Source organism: Mus caroli, chromosome 18, assembly GCF_900094665.2.
Source record: "Mus caroli chromosome 18, CAROLI_EIJ_v1.1, whole genome shotgun sequence".
NCBI classification, from domain to species: Eukaryota; Metazoa; Chordata; class Mammalia; order Rodentia; family Muridae; genus Mus; species Mus caroli.
In genome coordinates, this window is record NC_034587.1 from 28,857,715 (window position 1) to 28,861,859 (window position 4,145).

Sequence of the window (4,145 nt, forward strand, 5' to 3'; positions counted from 1 at the left end):
TGAAGCATGGGGCCGGCATAGTAATGGCCCACCAGTGGGAACTTAGCGAGCTGGGTGGAGAGATTTTGGAGCTCTGAGTCAAAGAGTCTCCACGACATAAGAACTAGCTGGTGAGACCTCCAGGGCTGAGGGTAGCTGGGTCAAGTGTGGGAACTTGCCATTCATTTTAATATTTCCCACAACAGATGCCCTCTTCTAACCTCCTGCTTTAGGTACACATATGGTGCCCATACATGCATGCAGGGAAAATACTCATATACATAAAATATTTTAAAATGTAAAAGCAGACATTGTCAGGTAAATGGATGAAACTTGAACAATCATCCTAAGTGAGGTAACCCAGTCACAAAAGAACACACATGGTATGTACTCACTGATAAGTGGATATTAGCCATATATATATATATATATATATATATATATATATATATATCAGAATACCCAGGATACAACTCAAAGACCATATGAAACCCAAGAAGTAGGAAGACCACACCAAAGTGTGGATGCTATAGTCCTACTCAGAAGTGGGAAGAAAATAATCTCTTAGAGTAGAAGTAGAGGGAGAGAGGAATCTAGGAGGGAGAGAGGAGGAGGAGGGAAAAGGGAGGCTGGGTCACATGCAGGAGTAGATGGAGAAGTACAAAGGGTCAGGAATTTGAAAGGAGGTATGTAGCAGTGGGACAATCGGAACTGGGAGTAGCCACTAGAAAGCCCCAGATGCCGGGGAATCCAAGAGGTTCACAGGACCCAACAGGGACAACATTAGCCAAAATACTCAACAAATGGGGAGAAAGAACTTGTAGAGACCATATCCAATGGATAGGCACTGCCCCCAGTTGAGGGATGGGGCCACCCATCCACCTTAAAAATAATCTAGAATTCCTCCTGTCAAAAGGAAATGCAGGAACAAATAGTGGAGCAGATACTGAAGGAAAGGCCATCCAGAGACTGCCCCACCTGGGGATCCATCCCACATGCAGATACCAAACCCAGACACTATTGATGATGCCAAGAAACACTTGCTGACAGAAGCCTGTACTCTAAGAGGCTCTGCCAGAGCCTGACAAATACAGATTCTGATGCACACAGCCAAACATCGGACTGAGAGTGAGGACCCCAATGGAGAAGTTAGGGCAAGGATTGTAGGAGCTGAAGGGGTTTGCAAGAACCCCATAGGAAGAACAATATCAACCAACCAGATCTCTCAAAGTTCCCGGGGACTAAACCACCAACCAAAGAGTACATATGGGGCCACCCATGGCTCCAGCTAGATATGTAGCAGAGGATGGCCTTGTGGGTCATCAATGGGATGGGAGTCCCTTGGTCCTGTGGAAGCTTGATGAACCAGCATAGGAGAATGCTAGGGACTAAGCTGAGAGTGGGTGGGCGGGTGGAGGAGCACCCTCATAGAAGCAGTAAGAAGAGGGGAGATAGGGGATTTATAAAGGGGAAATGGGAGGGGGGATAACATTACATGATTTTCTCTTTGCTGGTATGCACAAAATGAGAGACTCTGGAAAAAAAGTGATTGTATTTGGATATGAGATTTTTATTTTTTTTTTAATTTTCTTTTTTTTTTTTTGTTTGTTTGTTTTTGTTTTTTGGTTTTTCTGAGACGGGGTTTCTCTGTGTAGCCTTGGCTGTCCTGGAACTCACTCTGTAGACCAGGCTGGCCTCGAACTCAGAAATTCTGCCTCTGCCTCCCAAGTGCTGGGATTAAAGGCGTGCGCCACCACGCCAGCAAAGATCATCAGGAGTCAGCCTACTGCTTGCTGATCCACATGTGCTGGAACATAGACAGCAAGGCCAAGATGGAGTGGCATCTACATAGAGAACCTGTGCTCAGGAAGACATCATGATGATGATGATGATGATGATCTTGATCTCCATCATGCTGGGAGCCAGAGTAGAGATCTCCTGTGTCCTGTTAACAATGTCTGGGCACTTGGCAGTGCCACCAGACAGCACTGTGTTAACATAGAGGCCTGTCAACATCACATTTAACACTAGAATTAACTGTCATTTCATGGATTCTTCGGAATTCCATATTCAGGAAGGAAAGCTGGAAGAGGGCATTAGGGCCCTGTAACTGCTTATTGTCAAATAATGATGACGTGGCTATCTGGCAGCAGACAGCTCTTCTCTAGGGAGGAAAAGGATTCAGCAGTGGTCTTCTCTAGTTGAAAGTTCAGGGCAACACAGCACAACTTCTTCTTGATATCATGTATGATGCCCTGCTTTGTAGTGTTGAAACCATAGCCCTGCTCAGTCAGGATCTTCACGAGGTAGTCTGTCAGGTCCAGACACAGGATGACATTAGGAGAAGCACAATCTTCATAAATGGGCACAGTAAGGATAACGCCATCTCCAGGGTCCATCAAAACGTTGGTGGCTCAAGCAGAGGCGCACAGGGACAGCATGGCCTGGATGTCTATGAATATCGCTGGGGTGTTGAAGGTCTCAAACACAATTTGGGTCATCTTTCACAGTTTGCCTTGGTACTCAGAGGGGCCTCAGTGAACAGCACTGGGATGCTCCTTGAGGGCCACACCCCACTCATTATAGAAGATGTAGTACCAGATATTCTCCGTTATTGTCCCAGTTGGTGATAATGTTCTGTTGGTTGGATTACTTCAGGGTCTGGATTATTTTCTCGGCCTCATCTCCTCTGTAGGAGTCTGAGGATATCCCACCATCACACCCTAGGTGGACTATGATGTAGGGAAAGATGGCTCAAGGAGTGTCATTGACCACAAAGACAGCTTTGCATATGCCAGAACCACTGTAGACAATGAGCACAGGGGTATGTGGTAGTCCCTGGAGGACTGATGAGTGTGGACCTGAGGCATAGGAGCTGTGAAGGACCCATGCTCACGGGGATGCTCTGCCTTCACAGTACTCATTTCTCTCTTAATGTATATGTAACAGTCTCTGAATTAGAGACCAGCCTAGTCAGTGGAGTGAGTTTCGAACCAGAGAGGGCCATACAGAGACACACTGTCTCGAAACTTTTAAAAAATTAAAACAAATAAATAGTTTTTAAACTCAGTATACTACTGTCTTTGTATTTAGTAGTAGGAGCTAGAGAGCTCAGCAGTTAAAGGCTAGGCTCACAACCAAAAAGGTATTTTGTATTAAATGTGGGTAATTAAATGTGAGTTTAGTTTAAAAGTATAAAAACGTTAATGTAAACACTTTACTTACTAAGAGGGAAAACTGTGCTAATGGCCTCTTTATGTTTGCAAATTGCACTTACTCTATCTGAACAGGTAAAAGAAGCTTGTATCTCTTTCATAAGTATTATCTATGGGAATTACTTTTCTCATTGCTTTAATTTAAAGAAACTAACAAAATCAATTAACAGTTTAAATGAGCAGAGCCCACCACGGAAGAAAGTCACGGAGAAACAATGAGCAAGGGTGTGTGTTGACATGTAGAGGTTGGTGTGTGCTTGCTTCTAGCACTAGCTCCACCCATTGGTGTGAACTTTTGAGGGTTCCCAGTCTAGTGCCTGGTATCTGCTGCTTACTTTCACCAGTGACTTTCACAGCTGAAGTCTCCATTCAAATCTGTATTAGTTAGGGTTCTCTAGAGTCACAGAACTTATGGATAGTCTCTATATAGTAAAGAAATTTATTGATGATTTACAGTCTGCAGTCCAATTCCAAACAATGGTTCAGTAAAGGAATTTATTGATGACTTACAGTCTGCAGTCCACTTCCCAACAATGGTTCAGTAGTAGCTGTGAATGGAAGTTCAAGGATCTAGCAGTTACTCAGTCCCACACAGCAAGCAGGTGAGGGAGCAAAAGCGAGACTCCCTTCTTCCAATGTCCTTATATTGTCTCCAGCAGAAGGTGTAGCCCAGATTAAAGGTGTGTCCCAGATGACCTTGAACTCGGAGATTTAATCTTCTAGAGTTCATAGCCACTATGCCTCAAGATCTCCATACCAAGATCCAGATCAGAAACTTCTATCTCCAAGCCTCCAGATAAGGGTCACTGGTGAGCCTTCCAATTCTGGATGTAGTTCATTCCAAATATAGTCCAGTTGACAACTAGAAATAGCCACTACAAAGTCCTTCTGGAGTCTTGAGATTTGAAGGCAATGGAGTTAAAGCTAGGGGGACATAGACAGCAAGGCTCC

At 44.3% G+C, this 4,145-nt stretch overlaps 1 pseudogene; it reads right to left on the bottom strand.

The window, feature by feature from the left end:
• Positions 1 to 1,842: 1,842 nt before the first annotated feature.
• On the bottom strand, positions 1,843 to 2,607 carry LOC110285140 (annotated as a pseudogene).
• Positions 2,608 to 4,145: the final 1,538 nt, after the last annotated feature.